The 24,952-nt window shown below is 38.8% G+C and overlaps 2 protein-coding genes across 3 annotated transcripts in view; both read right to left on the bottom strand.

Annotated features, from left to right (window-relative positions):
• The window catches only part of LOC307155885 (uncharacterized protein), a 468,056-nt gene that overhangs the window by 341,878 nt on the left and 101,226 nt on the right, over positions 1-24,952 (bottom strand). The window lies entirely within an intron of this gene.
• LOC307155857 (interferon-induced very large GTPase 1-like) overlaps positions 1-24,952 on the bottom strand; it is a 250,519-nt gene that overhangs the window by 222,678 nt on the left and 2,889 nt on the right. The window contains exon 2 of one of the 2 annotated variants that reach the window (XM_079866852.1): positions 18,541-18,646. The exons of the other annotated variant lie outside the window; for it this stretch is intronic. The gene's annotated coding sequence lies outside the window, so the exon portion shown is untranslated. The remainder of the gene's footprint in view (positions 1-18,540; positions 18,647-24,952) is intronic. 2 annotated transcript variants of the gene reach the window in all.

The raw sequence follows: 24,952 nt of genomic DNA, 5'->3' as shown, positions 1-24,952 counted from the left end.
ATGCAAATAAATTACACATTGCTGGGTGTTAGATTTTTTAGAGTCACTTATTTGCTTTAAAAAGTCTTTTAAAGTGTCAATGACGTCATATACATGTACGACCAGAGATACTGCTTCACGGCAATCCTTCACTCACTCTGGTGCGTTCGCGCTCTGCACTTTCTTTTCACTCGAGGCATCGACAACACAGCTGACACAGGTAAACACACGTGCTAGAAGAGTTTTTGTTTTGTTTGTTTCTGGTCCCGCTGCGGATGACACGATGCCATCAAGCGGTATCTCTGGTCGTAATCAGTCCTTCACTGACCAATCAGCGTTCATTAGCAGAATGCTAGCGTGTTATGGGCAACAACAACTCAGCCTGTAAGAAATCAAAAGGACATAAGTACTCGTTCATTCAACTTTCGACCTAAAACCCATGTTGAACTTGCAAAATCTACAATCAGATTTGAGATTTATCAACGGCAATCGGGTGAAAGAGACACATTTAGCTGTCTAGCCCCATTGACTCCCATTCATTTTGCACTCATGGCGATCGCCCCCAGTGGAACTCTGGTGGAACTACAACCAAAATTCGGTACAATAGGAGTTAATAGGGAGTGGGCAGGCTCTCCGTAGACGGGCTCTGGTAATGCACACTGAAAAGTTGTTTGCCAACCGCCATTAAAAGAAAGAAGAAGAAGAAGAAAGCTGAATCTGCGTGGCCCTGATTGGCTGCGGGGGTGTCCCGTACGCGCGTGACCGCGTGCTTTGGAGGCCGATGACGTCACCGCTCGCTCGCGCCGTCTCTTCCTTCATTGAGAGTTTCAGCGTCGAGTCTTCTGAGGTGAGGAGAGCAGTTCACGGTATTTCTCATATTTAGACAACCATCACACACACTTTATAGAGTTTGATTAAGCGACAGACTCATTTCTGTAGTGTTTTCATCGATCACAGCGATACGTGTGCGCAGGGGCGATTCTAGGATTTTCATTTTAGCCCCCAATGAGGGTATGATTTAAAAAAAAAAAAAAAAAGTTAGTTTATGGTCTAATGCACATTATTAACTAGTTGCATTCATTCATCCAGTAACATGCATATGGCAGGGTTTTATAATCAGTGAGGTCCCGAATGTGAGGTATTTAGGGGGGTTCGGGGGCATGCTCCCCCGAGAAAATTTTGATTTCTCTGATCTACATATGTGCATTTTAAGATGTTTTGAAGGCCAAAAAAATTGGATAACAATAGCTTTAAAACCATGTGCGGGCAGATGTTTATTTTCCACACTTCATCAGCATCACACTCTTTTTCTCTTTGTTTTTCTCTTGCTCTGTCTTTTCCCCTCCTAAAGCTGAGCTTTGACTGATATATGCTTTTCATTTTTGTCTGTCAGTGAAGAAAAAGTAAACATTGGGTCAACTGATAGGTTGATTTATGAATCATTTTCTCAGACAAAGCTACCAGGAAAGCTAGGTAACTAAGTTTATTAAATTCATTCACAATATGTACACATTCATTATTGATCTAGGCCAAATACATGGCCGTAGACAGGGCTTTATAATCAAAGAGGTCATACATTTGAGGTTGTTATGGGGTTAAACATTTTTATTTCTCTGATATGTGCATTTCAAGATGTTTGAAGGCCAAAAAAGGATAAGAAATAGATTTAAAACCTGCTCTCTCCTCATCTCCATCACTCTGTCTTTTTCTCTCAGTCTCCTGATCTTGCCCTGTCTCTTCCCCTCCTAAAGCTGAACTTTTTTAATTTACTGAAGGCTACAAATTGTATTATATTAATTCTCAACATGTACACATGCATTATTAATCTTGTGCCTATGAAAACGGCTTTGTTAATGTTTCTTGTCCCCTCACAATGACATAATTACACGTTATATAGGCCTATTTTCAGCTCAAAATGGCGAAATTAGACAAAAGTTTATTAGTTTTCTAATTATTTTTGTCATTCGTTTAACATTTATGACCTAAAAAACTGTCAAATATAAAATGTTTAGTTTATCTACTTACATCTTCTTAACTCGCACTTGACCGTAAACTGAAGCGTCAGTCGTGACTCGTGCTGCTAAAATTCCATGTAAAATTCGCGCTCAGCAGCTTCTGTGAACATAAAGCCCGCCTACTTTGATTTGATTGGTCATCTCAAATATTCTGACATTGACGAGAAGTGAAAGACCAATGAGGATCAGATGAACAAACACACACACACGCGCGCGCCTCTGTTTCTGACCTGCGCTCTGCTTGGCTCTGCTGCGGACTGAAGATGAAGAACATTAATTAACCTTGTCAAAGACAAAAAAATATATATATAATTTTTAGAATAACAACATTTCTTACTCCAAGTTTTAGGGGTGCTGAGCTCCTTTTTAGGGGTGCTGAAGCACCCCTAAAAAGGGGCTAGCCTCGCCCATGCGTGTGCGTCTTTTCTGGCGTCTTCCTTCTGAAATAAACATTTAGTGCAGCAGCAGCGAGCATGAGGAGAATATGTTGAGTTCATTCAGACCTGAGCGAGTTTGTGTTCGTTTGTGTGATTGTCTCGATGTTTGGAGTGAGAACTGTTACTGAAAGTCAAGTTAAAGTTTGAGGTCTGTGAGGGGAATTAATGTGAATCGATCTCAAGTGTTTCTGTTGCCGTTTTCATGTTTACCTTTATTTATTATTGTCGACATTTATCTCTGGCAGATGATATTTACTTAAATTGATGTAGACACTTTATATTGCCCCTGTATGAGTAATGAATGTGGGAAATATCAAATCTATACATGCATGGGAAGATACATATTAATGAAGGTAATGTTACATTATCTTTATTTTTTTGTTTCTGTACATACAAATATGTAACATGTTAATGGCGGAATTTGGCTACTTTATTGCAATTAATAGTTATAAATATTATAAAGTCAATCTATATTTAGATTCAGTGTTGTAGCCTAGTTATTTCCCTGAAGAGGTTCAAAAAGAGAGGTTATTTAATTATTGTGTTTAATTATTGATGATTTATGTTATATTGTGAGATATCTTTCAATGTAGCAGTTTTACAGGCTTTTGTCATGTATCCTGACTCAAATAATGTGTTTCTAACAGCAAACACTCAGAATAAAGTGAGATGATCTGCTGATGATGAATGGCTTGTTGAATGAGTGTTGATAGTCTGAGGCTCATCAATATTAACAGATCTGCTGAAAACACTCTTTATTTTATGACAATAGTTCCTGTTTTCACCTCATTTATTATGCTGATGTCTTCAGATCTCCTGTAAATGGACCACTTGCACTGAACTCCATGACGCACTTCCGTTTGGAAACCATACATATCACTTATTTCCGGTTATGTTTACTTTCAATGTACTGTGGTCAATGAGTTGAACAAACACCACCTAAAATGGGTGTCTGCGATAAGATTTAAAAATTTGGACATTTTTATTGACAGAAGATTTGCTGATGTTTACTGTGTGAAGAATTTTCCAAACTCATCGGAACATGAAGTTTTAATCCAAACCAAGCCAATCTGAGAAAGCTGCGGCTGTTAAAAATACGCATTACTTCACCACAAGGTGTCAGTGTTCGTCTACACTAGTGACCACGACGCTGAAGTGTGTGAAAACAGATGGATAACATCAGTACAAACCACCAACATTTATTTATTTGGATTAAATATTTTAATCATTCTGTGTCATTTTTCAATGTTACTGTTTACATGTTTATGCCCAAAATACTTAATTAATATTCAAAGAAGTTGACTGTAATTTTGCTCTACGCTGTGTGCGTTACTGTTGAAGATAAATTAAATAGCCTAGCCTATTTAACATCGTTACAGGCACCGATCGCGAGCATTCATTCATTCAACTATTTTTAAAAGACTGTAATAAAGCACCAATGCACACAAGCAATCCTTTTCATTAGTCAAATTCATTAAAAAATGTAAACTTAAGCAGTAAGGGTGTCACGATTTCGATGAAATGAATGCTTAATCTCGATTATCGAATCAAAAATGGAATCGTCGATGCTGCCACGCCCCATATGTCACGTCACCCCGGCTTGCCTGTAATAGGTAAAACTCCTTTTCTCGAGAATATTGAAGCCTTTATTTTAAAACGCATTGCAGCTGCACAGCGAGAGCATCGTAGCTATGAACATATGATATAGCATACGAACCTATGGCGAGTTAGCAGTGGCGTACGGTTCAATGAGAGCGCTTGGCGCCCTGCTAACCTCGAGCGCACCAATTTGGACGCGGCTGAAGTCAGAAAAAACTTGCCAAAGGACTTTAGGTTTAAATCGACTGAAGCGAAGTACCAGATATGAGCGAAATAGCACGGCAAGGCAACGCAGTACTCGTTCCCTTATCTCTAAGGGAACCGAGGTTACGCAAGTAACCAAGTACGTTCCCTTACGAGAACGTTCTCTCGTACTGCGTTGCAAACGCTGTGGGAACCCAATTTAAAACGCCGTGCTATTCGCCTGTGACTGCTCTGAGGAGTCCAGGGAGCCCCGGGACTATAATAGGTAATAGGTTATATTGTTTAAGTTTCCAATTGACTGAAGATATAAGTTATTGTTACATTATGTTGTTAATAAACGTTTTAAATTTGACAATGTAGTGTGTGGTACATTGCGAACAAAGGTCAGTTATTATTATATTGCATAAAAGTCTAAAAATGGCATAGCTTGTCCTTTCAATGTTTTTTTTTTTTTTTTAAATCAAGAATCGAATCGAACCGTGACTTTAGAATCGAAAATGTAATCGAATCGAGGATTTGGAGAATCGTGACACCCTTACTAAGCAGGTATAAGTAGGCTAAGAGAAAAACACTGTTAATGAGAAGACATATAGGACTGCTGCAGCTCAGTGGATACATCTATTTAGCCTATTTATTATTCAGAATGCACAGTTGGAAAAAAAAAATATTTATAGGAACATTCAGCCAGCGCACATACCTGTATTTACATCCTGTTTTCAGTCAAAGTCCAGAGTAATCGATTGTCGAGTTCACGCGCGTGATCATAGGTAACTAAACCAATGCACGTGAACTCGACAATCGATTACTGTGGACTTCGACTGAAAACAGGATGTAAATACAGGTATGTGCGCTAGCCGAATTAACTTTATTTTTATTCATATCTTTCATAATCTACTGCAGTCAGATTCACCCGTGTTCACTCCGAAGGAATCACTCACATTGGCTGTGCACTTGTAATGACACATCAAGGATGTTAAGAGGCTAAAAGCAGGTTTAAAACGTGCCCCATTGAAGTCAAATGTTAAAAAGAGGATAACAAGTGTAGGCAACATCGATTTTTGTCGTTGTTCTCTGTATTGACAGCACTCCAAATTAACAAAAAAATGAGCTCAATGTTAAAATTGACCAGAGTTCTCCTTTAAGAAATTCTAGTATGGTAGTCTAAGCAAAAGCGGATAACAGAGGGATTTCTTTGTTCTGTAAGAAGAATCTGTCTCCTATTCTCTCTATTATGAACACAGTATAAGGGTCCTCCAGGCTGCAAATGCACATGTGGTAGGATAGCCAGAAACCATGACCTTGTTATTCAGTGTATCATATTCATATATGATGTAGAGGTCGACCGATATGTTTTTTTTCAGGCCGATGCCGATCCTTTGAAATCCGGGTCGGCCGATGACCGATAAATGCTGCTGATTTATTTTGGCGATATTTGGCCGATTATGTGCTTGTTTTTAACCTCTATTTTAAAGATAAAATGTAACACAAATAATTACTTAAAGGGATACTCCACCGTCTTTTCATATTAAACTATGTTATTCCCTTAACTAAGACGAGTTGATACATACCTCTCTCGTCTCAGTGCGTGCACTCAATCGCTCTGGCGTGCGGCAAAACTTTGTTCACTCAGTTCATTCAATATGGGCCAAGCAGAGAAGCTACCAAACACCTCCACGTTTTCTCTATTTAAAAACAGTTACTCGCGTAGTGTAACTCGACCTAGGATGGTGACACAAAACAAAACGTTGCGCTTTTCTAAGCGTGTAAAATGGATAACTATATTGTAGTTTATATGGAGTAATATCTTCACCAGAGGGAGCGGGGGCCGGTGAGAGGATTTTTCACGAGTGAAGATATTACTCCGCCAAGACGAAGTGCTTACAAGCACTTGCTATGGTATTCCGCCATACAATATAGTTATCCATTTTACACGCTTAGAAAAGCGCAACGTTTTGTTTTGTGTCACCGTCCTAGGTCGAGTTACACTACGCGAGTAACTGTATTTAAATAGGGAAAACGTGGAGGTGTTTGGTAGCTTCTCTGCTTGGCCCATATTGAATGAACTGAGTGAACAAAGTTTCGCCGCACGCCAGAGCGATTGAGTGCACGCACTGAGACGAGAGAGGTATGTATCAACTCGTCTTAGTTAAGGGAATAACATAGTTTAATATGAAAAGACGGTGGAGTATCCCTTTAAGATAGACAAGATTTCTCAACAAAAACATTTATTGAACACTTTACCAATCTGCACTTGTACAAAAGACAAAAAGACCTTGAGATATGTTTGGTAATTGTACCTGAATGAATTGAAAATTAATTTGCTACATTTCAGATTAATATATTTGTTTTCCTTAACATTTTAATTAACAGTAACTTAAACACTTTGCAGTTTGAATGATGTCCTGATAAACAAAATGACGGAGTATGTTTTTATTTTTCCACTGTTCGATCGCGCCCGCGCCACACGCGCGCGTTTGCACACAAATATAAGCAAACACTTTGCGACTTTAAACCACACACGCGACTTTTCGCTCTCTCGCTCTCTCGCTCTCTCTCTCTCTCTCTCTCTCTCTCTCTCACACACACACACAACATATTCCAGCATTGCAATATTTACATCGCAGCCGGAGCTAAAGCGGAGCTACAGATTAGGTATCCCTAAAGAACCCGCGTATCTAACAGTAGTTCCGCATTACTTTGCACGCGAGTTTTATTTATTTTTATAGCGTGCGTGTATTCTCCGTGGAAATTTATACACCGAATCGTGACGCCCGTACCGTTTCGGTTCAATATGAATACATGTACCGTTCCACCCCTAATCTACAGTGAAATACAGTCACACATTACACTACTGTTTGGCCAGCATTTTAACCGTGTTTAAACCAGCTACTAGCTAACGGTATGCTAAAGTTAACTGCTGACTAACTAGTGTCAAGTGCAGCGAAGCGATGTTTCTGTTATTCTAACGTCCTGGAGCATCCAAGAGAAGCACAAACATAACAGTAACACTGAAATGAAGCACAGAAATGCGCGTTGATATTCAGTCCGGTAGATAACGGTCGTTAAGGCACCAGTGCCGTATTAGCTCGATGCTGTCTGTAGCTACCCAACCCAACCCTAGCGACAACGACGCTAGCAAAGCAAAGCCAGTCCTTCACTAGCATATAGTTGGTCTCTTTTTTTATTACTTATTTCTCTGCATTGAGTGACAATCCTCTCAAATATAAGACACACAAACAAAACAAATAAAAGTCTCAGATTCACTGTCTGCACTGACTGCAACCTTAGTCTCAGCCTCAGACGTCACGCCCACGGAACGTTGGCTAAACGTCTGATGCATATGGCACACTTTTCTGGAAACACTTCAGGATTTTCGAAGTCGCGACCTGATTGGTTGAATTCTACAGGATGTCCGCGAGACGTGTGTGTCGCGTTCTTTAACGGTCCGTCTGGAAACAAATGCCGTGACGCCAAAACCCCTCGTGGAAGAAGAAAGCCGTTGTGTTTACAACTGAGACAAATGAGCGCTTACCAGGATCAACTAAACGCTGGATTTTCAAAAGTATGTGAAGTTTGCGCATTGTTGCAGTAAACTTGCACAATGTTCTTGAATGAATAATTTATTGCACGCCGGTCTGTTATTGTAGGGACATCGACATTATATTGGCACGCCCCTAAACATGACGCGGAACAAAACGAACTGTGATTGGTTGCGTTATATGTCAGTCAAACGTCCTCTTGGCCAAGAAAAGCTGCGATAGAGTCCAGACCTTCTGCCGTCAGTCTGAAGGTCTGGCTACGCGAGACTAATGCAACCTCAAATACGCTATCAATTTCAAAGTAGCCGAACGTCATGTCGCCTATTCATGTTTTTTCTCTAAGTTGGCAGTAACATATCAAAAGTTTTTAATTAAATATAAAGGAGTTTGGGCCGATCCTTTAATTAAATATAAAGGAGTTTTGATCGATTAATCGGCCGACCGATGAATCGGTCGACCTCTAATATGATATAAGGTATATATACACTATCTTATTGGTTAACTCTCTGTAACTCCTCTTATATTCTTGCTATATCTTCTGAGACAAAGATGCTAATAAACTTGAGAGATACCTTTTCTCCCTCAGCGCTGGGTTTGGCATTGTTCATTCAATCTAACAGTAGCCTATGTTTATTTCTGTTTACGCTTTCAACTGTTGTTCTTACTAGGGATGCACCGATGCATCGGCTGAACATCGGTAACGGGTGATATTTGCCTCGTTAACTGCCATCGGCCATCGGGAAATAAAAATGACATTCGCAGATGTCACATGGGCATCAGTTTGGTTTGAAATGTGCTGGGGACAGAGACGCATTCGGAAGTGCATTTTCAGAAGTGCTGGGTACAATGACGCATTCATTTTTTCTCTCTCTTTCGCGCAGGTTATGTTTTGAAAGACAATGTCCTGTAGCTCAGGCACGGCCCCACTTTTCAACACAGGCCCACCCAAAACTTTAAAAAATATTCCACTCCGCTCGTTCATTCCGCAGGGTCGCTCGCTCAACCCAGATGTCCTGTTGCCTGGTTCGAAAATATGTGGAATAAGGGCTGCTTCCGACTAAAAGTTTTTTTCTAGTCGACTAGTAGGCTATTGTACATTTACGTCATTTGTGGACAAATCGCCCCTTTATATTAATTTAATTATATAGCCTACAGGATAATGAGCGTTTAGCCGCACTCAAGCGCACGACCGCACGCAGGGTCCGAAATAATAATATAATAAAATAATAACTTTTTGGCTCACCTGCCACGGGGACTGGTAGATGAAAAAATCCACCAGCCAAGCATATTTTTTACCGGCCAAAATAATAAACAGCCTTTTTTTTTTGTCACATATACATTAATTTCAGTACTTTTAATTGAGATAATAAGGTAGGCCTATTATGTTGAATACAAACATAAAAAATTGTCCAAAGCAAAATTTGAAATGTATAAAAAAGAAAAGAACGGCCATGGTGTGTAAAGCAGAAGCAGCCTGGCCAGCGGCGGAGTATGCACGATCCGCGAGTGCTGAAAACGTTCTGCACGGCTTTGATGGGTGCGCAGGAGGACACAAATGGGCGGCGACCGCTTCTTCTAGTGGCGGGAGCTTTTCCCTCAGCGCCGTCAACAGATAGAGCGTTAACTGTACACACCGCCGCCGACTTGAGCTGCAAAGAAGCTCTGGTCGCCCTATCAAGGACGCTTGTCAAAAAGTACGGGGAAGCTTGACCGCTCTGAATAGTGAGTGAGAGCGCGCGCGCGCGGCCAGGGCTCTCTCTCTCTCTCTCTGTGCTCGTTCTTAGAGGCAGAAGAGCGCGTGCGGGCTTAAAATTTCGTATTTTGGTATGAACATTCACCCGCCAGTGTGGCGGATAGCCTTTTGAGATTTACTCGCCAAACAGAAAATCTACCCGCGCTTGGCGGGTGTTAATTTCGGACCCTGACCGCACGCATAAAGCTTGCCACAAAGAACCGGTAAAAGTATTGATTATAAATTTGTCTAAATGTGTCTAAATACGCTGTGAATGTGAATGTGAATGTGCATTATACGCTGAGTTTCGGTTCATTTATGAGACGAACTCCAGTTCACTCGCCGGCGCCTCCATGTCGTGATTCTGCTATATTTAATTAATTTATTAAATCCAGGCAATTGGTTCATGAAACATTGATTAAAATTAAGATATAATTCATTCAAAACGAAATTCAATTTAAAGAAAGGCAGGTGTTCTGTTTGAGGTCTCTGTGAAAGTTTAAGAGCAGTCTTTTAGTGCAGCTTTCAGAGCGCTCACGTCCGTAACAGAGAACCGACACATTGTTTTTTCCCTCATAAATGCGAACAGGAAAAATAAAATGAATATTATAATGTTTTTTTGTTGGGTCAGAGTCAGACAGTGATTACCAAATTTCTCTCTCATATTGCTCCACTAAAACATAACCACTAAAAAAGATCTTGTCATAAATAAGGTTATAACTAATGTCAACCAGAAAGGGACATTAAAGGTTGTTTTTGTTTCATAAATTGGTCTGATTGCATTTGTGCTCATTCTAGGATAGTGTGATCAAGAGCCGAAAGACTTGTATGTTTCCGTGGCACAAAAGGAGGAATAAATAACAAAAAGAAAACACATCGGCATCGGCCAAGTTGTTATGTTAAATATCGGTATCGGTATCGGCCCAGAATTTCCCAATCGGTGCATCCCTAGTTCTTACCATTATTTATATTTGGAAGAATTTATATTATTATATTATGATGTCCATGAGCATAAAAACAAACTCAGTAACTTATATATTTTTGATTTTGGCAGATCAACTCCTACCACAGCAATTACATCATCAGTGAAGCTCCTCCCACTGTAATTCATCATCAGTGAAGCTCCTCCCACTGTAATTCATCATCAGTGAAGCTCCTCCCACAGTAATTCTCCAATAAATGCTGTAAATTCCCATCAGCTGCAAGTGAAGACGAGCATCAGGAAGAGCTGAAATCTGCAAAGACTGAATTTATTAAAGAGGACAGTGAGAACATGAGTGATCCAGAACCCTGCAGAATGAAACACACTGAAGATCCTGAAGAACAAAGAGGTTGGTGTTTATTCTTCATTCATTCATGATGCTGAAGAACATTCATGTGCAACAATAAAAACACAATAAAAACAAAGTGTTGTGCTTTTCGCCAAATAAAGAAAAATAAACACGAAGCGAGTTCTGCCTTCTCTCTGTCCGTGTAGTCCATTCTGAAACGCGTCCGAAAATGAATCATAACTCAGCGAATACTTCTCACACAGACATGTGAGATATGTCTTTATGAAGCTTGAAATCTCTTCTTTTAAATGAAGTAATTTATATAAAAAACAAATGTTTTCAACTCAAGTAATCCGTTTGAAAGCAAGGAGAGGTACCGTTTTTCCGTCTCCCTTCATTATCTCTAAATGAGCTGAGGCCGCCCCGCCCCCTGCGCTATTCACATGTAAATAGTTTACGTGATCTAGTATGCAGCGCACCCGCCCCCGATCAATGCCATAAAAACACAGTTTCTTCATTAGACTTACTGATAGTTCATCGCGTTTTGAGTATGGCACGCTTCTCCAAAGACGCCCTTCAGATGATTCTGGACAGCGAGGAAGAATGCATGATACCGGGTTGTTTCCTCAGAGAAAGATTGTAACTCAGATGACGAACGGCAGCATTTTGAAGAGCGAATTCCGCCGAGGACACAATTTTGGAGTAAGTTTTACTTAAAAGTCTTTTGTCTTTTATTTTTCGTGTTCGCATTTATGAGGAAAAAACAATATTACGTGACAGTTCTCCATTATGGACGCGAGCGCTCTAAAAAAAAAAAAGCACTAAAAGACTTTCAAACTTTCACAGAGACCTCAAAACAGAAAGTACAAATCCTTTCTTTAAAACGAATTTTGTTTTGTATCAATTGTATCTTAATTTTAATAATTTTTTCATTAACAAATTTCCTGGTTTAAAGTAAATATAGGCTAGCAATCACAACATAAGGTGCTTGAACTGGAGATCATCATGAACCAGACCGTAGCCTACTCGCCTCACATGTCTAAAAAATGTGAAATATATTTATGGAAAGCTGGTTCTAAACAAAACCATCCAAAACAAAAAACTATGTAGCCTAATAAATATGCATTTCTCCGGTGCGTTCACTAGCCTACTGCGAAGATCGCGAGTCAATAGCCTATCGTCAACTTCATCTTTGCCAGAAGTTAAATTTAAATTGCGTGTGTGAATGAATGATGATGTTTTAGCAAACTATATTGCTATACTGAGATGAGTAAAAATCGACTGAAATATGTTGAAATAAAATGTAGGCTATTTGTATAAGCAACGTATTAAACTGCAAATTAACAATATGCCCTAATATTTCATGAAAACAACGTTACAGTCAGGCGAAATATGAAAGACAACATCTTGTTGACTAGATTTGGGTACAGTTTTTACTGTAGAATATACTGCCACGTCAAATAAGCTTTTGTTTAGCAATTTCTATATATAAAATACTATTTTTTTTTTTCAAAAATAAAGTCATCAACTAAGCTGTTCCAATGTTGACTAAATTCAAACTAATGAATACATAGATAAAATGTAGGCCTATAATCATTTTTTTTTTTTTACAAAGAAAGAGTACACTTGAAATATTGTTGAAATTGTAATTATTGCTGTAATTGTAACCTTTTTAATAAAATAGCAAAACATATTTACAAGATAGATGTAAGCAAAATCTTAAATGGTCAATATAAGTCTTCTTCTAAATATATATTTTGTCCTTGCATTGTGGCTCAGTCAGTGTCACACCTGAATGAATGGCTAATTATGCAGAGTCATTATGCAGAGTGGGTGGGACATTGTATTCTAAGGTGTAAACCACTCCTCGTTCACGCCCCCTCGCATATTGGCTTTCCAAGCAAAACCTGTTTTACATCAATTTAAATCAATGTATGGTTTTATGTGAACGATAAAGCAAGACTATTTTCACATAATTTTGAAGAAAAAACATTAGGCGAGGACATCCATTAGTCAAAAGTCTTATTGACACATATTTACTATGTGTTTTGTGGCCTTATTTCAGAATTTTTATTTTTTATTTTTTTCAATAACCACGCATAAACATTATTCTCTCAAAAATGAAAACATGTACATACACATGGCTCACATATTATGGTAGCCCTGTTTGTGCTTTATAGAGTGAATTTACACCTTTGCCATTAATATGTTTATAAGCAACTGAAAAAAGCACAAATGTCAGGGCATGTCAGAACATCTCAAGGGCCCCAAAAACAGCCTAGACCCCAGAGGGTTAAATATGCCCCTCGATCTGCACCAATCACATCGGGTTATCTGATATAGGCGGGCCAGAGGCGAGATGACGACAGCGCTGTGACGTCGAAGTCATTAGTAAACATTGCAAGATGGCTATGGATGAACACCAGTTGTTTGAAACCGCTTTGGCCGCTACAATGAACGAGTTAGAAGTGGCTTTTTATCTTAAAGAGGAACAGAATCCTTCCTTTGCAAGAAGGGCGTTTTTGCTGTTTTGCCGACCGGATAAGGCAAGAGTCTAATCGACGCCAGACCATTCATCTTTTAGATTTAGGTCTGGATTTCCAGGCTAGCAATCAGATGCATAACTGAGTTTTTGTTCAGTGCTGAATTTTGAATGCTGGCGAATCCTCTAATTATAACAAACAGTGTTATGAAAGATTCATTGTGCAGTCAGCTTCATTGATTATAACGAGGCTTTGTGAGATTGAGATGAACTGAGATATCACAGACTGAAACATGAACTTGTTCAGACTCTACATCAACACCCTCAAAGCTTCACAGTCCTGTAGCTCGTCCTGGGTCGACAGTTCATTCTGTAACATCAGGCAGTTGTGATTTACATGCTGTTTAATGTTGATGATCGCATAATTTTACATTTGAGTGAGCAATCTTCTATCACTTGTTTCTGCTTCTTCTTCGCCGTGGTGTTAGTCTTTTAGAAGATGTCATATATTGTATATCAGTGAAAACACGGAAAGCTAGAAAATTCCTTCAATGGTGAGGAAAGAGTTAAAAGATAACGAACTATGTCTGCATGAATACACGGTTAGACGGATATTTTAAAATGTTGTAATTCAGTGCATATATGAACGTTCAATCGCAATGCGGCGCTAAAGAGAACTGAATTCAGGATCGCATGATGTTTAATGCATCTTTCTGTGCACACACTTCAGGTGTTTCAGCCCAAGTAACGCATTGAGATCTATTTTGTGCTTAACCCTTGTAACATCAAGCACATCCCACACTTTGCCTCATTCAATGCATATTATAAACTTGCCTGTTCAAATCGCATGTTCAAACACGTCAAACAATAAGTTGATGATGTATTGCACTTTTATACTCCCGGTCTCACCTGTAGTTAGGGCTGTCGTGATAACCGCAATATTGTAGTACCGTGCAACTGACAAGCCAACCACAGAGGAATGCAAGTAACCGCAGCAACCGCAATATTTGTGTTTTCTTTTTTCATAAGTCAAAACCCTTCTTGTTTTGAACTTTGTGCATGTGTATTGAATGTTAAATAAGTTAATAAGGATAACGAGACTGTTTTTATCATGGTGATTTGTACAGAGGCTTTGTGGATTTGCACTTAAGCCTAAACAGACAGTGAATGAGAGTGATCGACTAAGCACGTGCGATGACCTGCGTCTGTCTTTGAGGTCAAGTCATAAAGATTAGTGAAGGTTGCTGTGTCCAAGGAAAACGAAATATGTGGTGTCATCCTTTTAACGCATTTACCATGAATGGCATCAGCGACAGCGCTGGTCAGCAGTCCACAGCTCGAGACAGCCGCGGGAAACGCATTGTCACGCATTGAATCGCATCAGCTTCAGCGTACCCATGCGACGGATTGCTGGTCAGCTGAGCCTTGAAAAGTGGAGCTCAAAGTTAAAAATAATTAACACCTTACTTCATTACTATCTTTTAATGAATCAGCGTTTTTGAACGTGTTAGTTGAATGAACGGTTATAATGACTCATTGAAAGACAGACTGTTCCCACTGTAACTGTGCGCTGATCGACAGCCTTTCAATGCGCGGAGACGCTGTTTAGTTTCGGTTACATTGGTTACTGAAAATGTACTCGTTTTTGTGCATGCTGACCACATTGTAACACTTATTTATATACAGGGGCGGTTCTAGAGGCGGGGCCACAGGGGCCCTGGCCCCTGCTGAAATCTGATTGGCCCCTGGGTGGCCACTGTTCCTAGGGGTGGGGGAAAAAATAGATTCTTAGATGCATCGCGATGCGGACGTGGACGATTCTGAATCGATTCACAAATGTCAAAAATCTATTTTCTAAAAAAAAATATATATATTTTTTCCTAATAACGTAATATTGACGGAACGCAAAAGGCAGAACTCTAGCGGAACTCTAGCGCACTTAACACACAACACATAACAGACTCGCACACATAACAGACGCATGATGGCTGAGCGCCAAATTCGAACGCCACCCTCTTCGTTAAAAGCTAACGTATGGAAAATTGGCAATTTCATTGTTACATATTTAGTATTTTTTGTATGAGAGCTGCTTTCTGTATCGTTAAGTTTTCACATCAATATGCTTTAAACCGATCTGTTATACGTACGTTATACTGCCCTGCAATATGTGCAATGCCAGTCACAAAAAGTTACATTTTGACTGTGTTCTCTGCAGATGTTCATTCACTCTTTCTGTATAAGCTGTTTTTGATTGTGGTATACAGCAAACATTTCAAGTCATAACTCTTTATTATTTAGTTGTGTATAAGAGCGGCTTTGTATGTTACTAATTATTCAGAATATGCATAAGTCCACAAGCATTATGTTTGTATGAAATCTGCTGGCACATCGTTCTATATTTTTTAACGAAAACTGTTAGTGAATTTGCTACAGCAAAATGTTTTGTTTTTTTTTGTCTGAAGGATTATATTGCTCATTGGAAATAACAGGAGGATGTTGGTTAGAAGTCTATTATAAAATGCTAGAGATTCAGAATATGCTGAAGTTTGTATTCATTTACTACAAGTACGCTGCTAGTACAGGCACACATTTATTTTCCTGTTGGTTCTTTGGTTGGGACAAATGCTGGCAAATGTAACCTTACAGTTGACTTGCCAAATCACTTCCATTTGTTTTATTAATAAAATAAATATAGGAAGTATTGGAAATAAGTTTGGTATGGGTCATCATAAATACTTTGCTTTAAAAGCACCAAGTAGTAAAAAAATAATATATATATATATATATAATCGATAATCATTACTCTCTGAATCGCAATTGAATCGTGAGGTGCCTAGAGATTCCCACCCATCAATCGTCGACGAGAAGAGCAACCGGAGAATTCTTCACAACGATCAGATGCAATTCCACCCCCCAAACAATTAACAATAATTTACTGTTTATAAGCGACGACATTATTATGAAACATAAAAGGTGGAATTCAGAAAGAAGTGCATTGTGTCCTTTATGCACAGTATACATAAATGAAAAAAATCATTAAGAACTTTACTGGCTCATAATTTTTTATTAGAGCGTTTGAAAAAGGAATGACTGCCGAAATGTATTTGCACCGTACTGAATAAATGATTTTGTGTGCTTGAATGTACCCTGTATTTGGCCCCTGAATGTAACATGTGGCCCCTTAATGGCCCCTGTTACAGAAAAATCCTAGAACCGCCACTGTTTATATAGCAAAAATTAAATATAAATAAATCAAACATAAATAAATAAATAAATGGCGATAAAACCACATATCGCGCCATTGAGCCACTCAAAATTACCACAAAGGAAAATCCTTCACCGCGTCAGCCCTACCTGTAGTGACGTTCAAACACATGGTCTCCTTTAGAAAATAAGTGGATGATGTATTGCACAGGAGCCCTTTTATACTCTCGGTCTCACCTGTAGTGATGCCTGCCATTGTCAAGTTCATTGTCATGTTTAGATTTTCAACTTGGACATCGGTCATGCCTAAGGCATTTGGATAAATACAGAGGTCTTGATCAAAGCAACGCATTATAGTAAAACTTTCAGCCTCACCATTCCAAGGGATTGTAGTAGTTTGATTATTGTAATAATCTACTTTTCATTTACTACCGAAGCTTGACCTTTGACTGTTGTAAAATACAGAGCACCACATAAACATTTTTTTTTTCATTGTCATTTTTTCGTGCTCTTTAGTTTAAAGGTGCATTAAGCAACTTTTCATGTTAAAAATACCCGTTTTTCTAACCCATACATGCTTAAACAATTGCCTGATGGGCTGAATGAGCCCTTCTATGATCTCTGTGATTGCCTCTATAATCCTGTACAGTAAAATAAATAAGAGGGATTCGGGACGGAATCGACTGGGCGTGACGTCATGCGCGTTCGCGCTCACCTGGCTATGTCTGGCAGGTTTGTGTATTCGCCGCCATTATCCGCATCAGCGAAGACAACTCAAGCGACTTTGGCAAAAGTAGAAGATGGATTCAGAGACCGGCTTCTAGTTCATCCCAAACCCCAACGCACTCCACGTAACCGCGTGCACAACTCTGGTTGCAGTTTCGCGTGGCGCCAGAAGGGGGCATAGTTCTGCAACAACTCAGAGACTTGCGCAATGCACCTTTAAGAGTTAAGTTTAGTTTAAATTGTTCTGGTCATTACCTTGTGACAGTAAATGTGTCTCTAGTGAGTCGATTTTCTTCTTCATCTCTTCAAATTGCAGCAGTTTTTTCACCTGCGCCTCCAAAAATGATTCTGTGGAGAAAAACTCTCCTCTGTTTTCTTCCACCATCTTCTCGACGTTCTCCATCAATGTGGACACTTGTGTGGTGGGATCGAAATACTGTTGTCGTCCTCCATCAATGACCGACTGAGTTTCTTCATTGAGCTCTGCTGTCTGATGCTCTGATTTCTGCATTATGAGGATCATGATGTGTTTGTTGATTCTGGAGCCGAATATCCTCTGGATCTCATCCATTTCTGCTTTATCTTCATTATTGAGTGGAGCTTCAGGAACTGTGAGGAGGAAAACATGAACTCCAGGATCACAGAGAGACACACAGCGGAGAGTCTGACGCATCACTTCCTCATCTGAGAGCTGAACGAGAGCTGGAAGCTCCACCAGACGGACCAGACGCCCATGAAGCTCCTCGTCTGATCTTCTGATCCGCTCTGATATGGAGGATTTTAATGTGCCGTCACTTCCACACACAACCAGATTCAGCTTCTCTCCCTCTGAAACTGATCAAAGACAAACAAGAGCTAGAATTCACAAACATAATACACATGCAGAATGTGTCATTTTGTGATTATTCTCCTGCTTAGCATTTACAGTGCTAAATATTAAAAACTGATCATAGACACAGTTCATCAAATCTATATAACTATATCATAATGCAGTTACTGTAAATCAGTTTAACGCACAGTTGGGGCGATCCACATCTGGACTTCTTCTTTCCACTGAAAAATAAACACACACACACACACACACACACACACACAGATTGTTAGTGCATCTATTATTGTGTACTACAGGATTTAATTAATTAAATGATTCAGAATAAAGATGTACAGTCTGAATCTAGAAATAATATCTACAATCTGTAGTGTAAATCAAGCTTTTAATGTCGTTTATATGTCTGAACTTTAACTAAATACGATGAAACTGTTTCACAAGTTCACATGTTCATTTAATTCATTCCACTTTGTGGAATTAAATAACCATTAATGTCAGATTTAGATTGGTCTGTGATCATCACCTGTGCTGTCAGGACTGGACATGTTGATATTCTGTTCTCTCCTCTGTTTCTCTAAGTCTTCAGCTGATCATCTTCTGTTACTCCTGACATCTGTCTGTTCATCATCCTGCAAGAGATTCATCACAATATTTAAACTGTGTTCATGTCGAATGGAGCTGCACATCTGCTGAGAGTCACAGGTTTGATTCCCAATCAACAGTTACAGTTTATGCAGTAATTTGACATTGCTTGTGCTCCAAAATCTCATTGTACACGTTACAACTTTCACACACCGATTTCCTTCTGTTATACCATGGGCTGTTTAAATACTCGATTCTGATTGGCTGGAAGGTGTGCAGTAAAACCGTTTAATGCACAGGTAGTTCCAGTCAGTTTGATTACAGTTCGAAATTAATCCGCTACATTGGTAACCATAGTAACACAGATACACTTGCAAGCAGAGTGAGAGACACATATGAAAACGTTTAGGTAGGCTTAAGCAACGAGGGGACTGTAGCTGCTAGACTTTAAAGAAGAGATCGACGCACACAGGTAACGTTAACTCGTGCACGCATCTCTCTCTCTCTCTCTCTCTCTCTCTCTCTCTCTCTCTCTCTCTCTCTCTCTGTTCCTTCTCCTTCAGTTCTCTGTCTCTCTCTTTTAATAATGAATTTAAATAAATGTGAATTCATTCAAATAAAAGCAATCCGATGGCTCTACTTTATTTAAAGCGGACGGAGTGCAAGAACTGACGAGCCTAAACTTAAGAAATAACCGTCATTTTTACACGTCTGTTAAAAAATTACACTGTAAACATCAGTTACAGCTTTAACTTATTTTTAACTTGGCAAATAACCAAGGTATAAGCGGGATAATCCACGGCTAGCCATGCATTAAAGAATTTTAATGCACTTCGTAGAGGCAACCACCCTCCGCTTCGCGTCGGGTGGTTCTTCGCCTCTACGTCGTGCATTAAAATTCTTTAATGCATGGCTAGCCGTGGATTATCCCTTACATATAATAAACTGAAACCCAAGTTACAGCACCTCATCAAGTTATTAATCACATTCATCAGTTTTGTTACATCTCACATTTACATTTCATATAACAAACACAAACAGGGTTTTTATAAGGAAACGTGATACCTCTGTGTCGAAGTTTCATTGAGTATGGACATTTCCTTCTTGCCAAAATGAAAGCAGGAAGAGGAATTGGCTGGAGTCAGTCACATTACAGAAGTAAAAACATGTTTCAATCTAGTCTGACAGCAAGTGCAGGTTAAAGTTCAAGATACAGTTCCTATGAGAACAGGCTCTGTCGTGTCTGCTGGAGAGATAACAACACAAGCGTCTGCTGTGTAATCACATCATTCTCTTTACTGAACTCTGAACTGAGCTCGATCCTCAATACACTCTATGTAGATCACCACTAGAGGGCATAGTTACTCCAAACACTATGATACCCGATTCATTACACTTTCCTCCCCACTAGATTTATCTTACTAAGAAACAAAACATATAAATCTATTAACTTATTCTATAGCATTTACAGTTACCTTAACACAATGCTGCAAAATAACTACAAACCTTTGTGGAGGTTTTCTACATCTCTCAGGATAACATATCAGCTAAAAGTCAGAAAGTAAAAGTCTGCCATATGGCCTGAACTTTACACCTCTGGGTTCAGGTGACACTGGAATTGTCACATCTGGCCTGTCTTCGTGCGGCTCAGAGTCATTCACGTTAACTGAGGTAGGAGGAACAGTGTCAACAGTATCATTGTCCTCGTCATTTGAATCAGGGACAGGTGAAGGTGAGGATCCACCAACTGATCTACATGACGTCTCCATGTGTTATCTCCAACCTTCACTGTGTATGTCAAGGGTCCAGTTCTGGTGGTAATGGTACCCGGTTGCCACTTTTCTAGTCTATAGTCACATGCTAAGACTTCTTGTCCAACTTGGACGTTTCTTGCGGGTCTGAACTTCATGTTCACGAATTGTTTGTTCTCCACAACATGTCGAACAGATAGCACACGTACGTCTGGCCAACATCGGCCCAACATCGAGCGTCGGCCTCCCTCCCTATAACATCGCAGAGGCGTCGACCAGGCATCGGCAGATCTCCTGTCAGTCAGTGCTCCGTTACATCGGCATTGGGTCGGCCCATTATACGGGAGACCGATGTCACCTTTGCGCGAGTCCATCTCTTTGCATTCAAACAACAAACCATGTTTTATAACTATAATGAGCTGTTGTGGGTTGCGGCACAATTTAAAACTCTCCCTCACAGACATGTTCAGCACCATTTAGGCTATCGTTCGTATTTAAAGGGATGGTGCCCGCTCTTCGTCCAATTCTCATCAGAACTTTTTGTAGTAGTTTTCTGAGGCTTCCCATCATCTCATTTCTGATTTCGTCAATAGTCAAAGCGTTCAAAACATTGATAGATGGAACTATCTACATGGAAAACTAGTTTTTCAGGCCATGAAAATAAATACTATGTATTTTTTTCTACTGAAATATGGAACAGTTTCTGAAAAGAATCAAAGAATGAATGAATCAAATAATTAAAGAATCAAAGAGGCTACATTTACAGTGCTATGCATAAGTTTAGACACCCATGCTAAAGTTGACTAAAAAGAGGAATAAAAAATCATCTTTTGGAAACTGACCTTAATGCCTTAATTTAAAAAATTAGGAAAAATCCAATCTTTAAGGACACCAATTTTCTTTGTGAATGAATAATGTATCATAAATAAATCTTATTCCTTAAAATACAGGGTTTATAAGTCTGGACACCCCTATGTTAAATTCCCATAGAGGCAGGCAGATTTTTATTTTTAAAGGCCAGTTACTTCATGGATCCAGGATACTATGCATCCTGATAAAGTTCCCTTGGCCTCTGGAATTAAAATAGCCCCACATCATCACATAGCCTTCACCATACCTAGAGATTGGCATGGTTTTATTTCAGTTAGCCTAATAGCTAGTTTGATTTGCATTGAGAGATGATCTTATGGAAAGTACTCCATGCCAATAAGGTGTCCTTAAAGGTTGGATTTTTCCTATTTTTTTTAATTAAGGCATTAAGTTAAATTTCCAAAAGATGATTTTTTATTCCTCTTTTTAGTCAACTTTAGCATGGGTGTCTAAACTTATGCATACAGTAGCACTGTAAATAGGCTACCATGTAAATAGTTAGGTTTGAGGGGCACAAAAATGTTCTTTTACAGTCTGGTTAAGCACAATCATGTAGGCTAAGACCTTTTTCACTCCTAGTCCGTTTGCAGTGTGAATGCGGTGCATATTTTTTCCCGTAGGCTACCCATGTTAACAGGTTAATTAGAGCTTTCTCAGCGGATGCGGTTTCGTTTCCGCGCGAGATTTCTGCTGTGCTGCACGCGCTGAATTAAAGTGACAGCACATGGTTCGTGGTCTAAATGAAGTAATCTCACCATAAATGCATTTAATTAAATTATACTACTATTTTTCACAGACATCTTTTTACTTTAAGCCCGGCGTAAAGCAAAACACTTAGGAGTAGGCTATTGCAAAAATAGCCTATACCAATGAGGTCAAATGTTTTATTTGTATTATTATTATTGTGAAATACACTGCATTGTTTGTTGTGTGCAATGGCCTTGCATCATCAAAGAAAATGATAAACATGCGACATGTTCGAGAACTAGCTACACAGAAAGACTGCACAATGGATGACACTCGAAACAAAGTTATCTACGACCCACTGGACTTTTTATGTGAAGATTTAAATAGCTACTAAAGAAAAAGCATGAGCTGCTTTTGTCAATTGTAAGTTTTAATTTAATGTTTGTACATGTTTAATGTAGCCTAATTAATTGTACATTCATTTAATGTTTACATGTTTAATATTAGGCTGTTTAAACGTGAATAGGCTACGACTATAAGACTGTATAACTGTATAGACTATTGTGCACAAAGAGAATTGTAATTCTACAAAAATAAATAGTAGCCACTTTTGTAGGACTATTTTAAATAATAAAGAAACAATAAATGTTGTGTTTGTGGTAGGCTATACAGCTTTGCGACAGTGGCATAATTACGGGGAGGCTACGACGGGCCATGGGCTGCACAGTTATGAAGCACATACACATACACACACACACACACACTGCGCTCTGTCTAAAAGGGATATAAGCAAATTCGTGTGCCTAATTTAGACCAACTAAAATCAGTATATTTTCTTACAGTAGCCTTTATTAAATTGAACAGTTCTCTTTGCATGCGTCTTGGTACCCCTTATATATATATATATATATATATATATATATGCCTATAAATAGCCAAGTGACATAAACACAACACACATTTATTTTAAACTGCCTTTTTTGTGACTTAATAACCAAACAATTGTAGCCTACTCTTAAAAGCCGTGAATTTAATGTTTGAATGATATGATCAAGAAAAAAAAAAAAAAAAAAAAAAAAGTATTGTCAAACACAGGCCACTGCTGTTGCAGTTAGTTAGCGAAATATGAGCTGTCACTATACTAATGACTGCTCATGTCACCTAAACAGATAATGTGTTTTGACTGTGTGGCTGAGTCTGACAATATACAATATAAATACACCTTTGTATATTGCCTATAAATATATTTATACATTATAGGGTGGCGTGCGTGCATGCGTGTGTGAGAGCATTTGACATTGTGCATTTATAGTGTAGCAACATCATTGTGCATGTTTCTGTAATTTTTATGACAAGTTATTGTTTTTATAGTCTTCCCCATTCATTTCCCATGGGGTCAAAAAGACCATGAACATCCTGAGTGTGTATTTTACAACATAGGCCTACACCCAGATTTTGTTATTTTATTTTTACATTTACAGTCACTCCCTCGGCCGCACTATTAGAAACACTTTTATTTATTTATTTATTTATTTGTTTGTTTGTTTGTTTGTTTATTTATTTATTTATTTTGTCATTTAATGTTGGGGTACAATAACGAAAGGTATATTAGATGTATATATAAACAAGTTTTAAAATTAAGAAAATATATAAAGTTTACAAAGGTATATAGTTTATAAATTATCACTCGCGTGCCAAGTCCGCGAAAGAATGCGCTAATAAAGCAAGTGATGCACTAAGACGCTCTTTGGTCCACCCCCCGTGTTTGCCGAAACGTTCTTAGTTAAGTATACCTTCTGTAAGTCATACGTTCGTAAGGTTGCTCTGAACCACTCTTCACCTTATCACTGTTGACCGTCTATACGAATATATTTCTGAAGTTTTAATACGCACAGACAGTGTTCAATTAGGCTAATTCAAGTGTTTTCATGCAAATAATAAAATTGTCATTACACTGATTGTTGTTAGATTTTTAATTATAAAATTATAATTTAATTAAATATATTATATCTCTTAGCGCGCTACGAAAAGGAACCCCACCAAAAGGTTACGTAGCCTACGACGTAACCTGTCCGTGTCTCCGTGGCGATGGTGCTGAATTGGTTGATATCGATGGCTATAGAGATTGGATAATTCACTCATGCAGGGGCTGCAAAATAAACTGACCCGGCCCTTAAACTGGTAAACACAAATGGTGACGCTTCACGGGTGACCGGGGCGAGCAGCGCTGCATACACTACAGCATACGACGCAGACATCAAAAGACTAAAGCCCATGATCTAGCTAAAGGAACACAGTTAAAACATATTTGTTGATATAATAGGCTATTTGTTTTTTAAAGCAACTTCTAACTGCTTTTACCTATGTTTAGCCAGGAACTGCCAGGAAGAACCTGTTTCTGTCGAGGGGCTACATTGTTCCTGTTCCTTTTTAATCCCTTCTCCTGGGCCCGGTTTTTCAAAAGGTTTAATCCGGATAAAATTGATCCGGATTTAGTAATCCTTTTTTTTTGCGATCCGTGATCACGTAATCCATCTTACTTTTGAGCCAGTTTTTCAAAGCAACATCGGATTGGATCAATCTGATCCGGATAGGAACTTTTCAGGATCACCAAATCCTGTTTACTAGAGCCTTAAATGGAACCAACAGTGTAGCCTACTGGCTTAGCAAAGAACAACAGTTGGCAAAATACCGGTGGCCACAAATAACCATTGTTTATTTTAATTTTAAGACACAGAAACACTGTAATAAACAGAAACAATTTACTTTCCTTATTTTGTTATAATGTTAAATAGCAGATTTTGTTGTTTTACCATATCTCATTAGATGTGACATGCTTCATATATGCTTCAAATATGAAGAAATGTATATATCATCAGTAAACATTGATTTTGTGATCATTCACTTAAAAAAAAAAAAACCTCTCTGGTTTTATTTGGTTCGAAAAATCACAACTGAATCCACCCTTCTGATGGGATCAGGATAATCCTGTTTTTTTGGATCAAATAGATCCCAAACCGAGTTCAAAGTTCTGAAAAACCCAAA

This window comes from Squalius cephalus (assembly GCF_949319135.1).
Source record: "Squalius cephalus genome assembly, chromosome: 1".
Lineage (NCBI taxonomy): Eukaryota > Metazoa > Chordata > Actinopteri > Cypriniformes > Leuciscidae > Squalius > Squalius cephalus.
The sequence above is the reverse complement of the archived record's forward strand: the minus strand, read 5'-3'. Positions and strand labels throughout refer to the sequence as shown.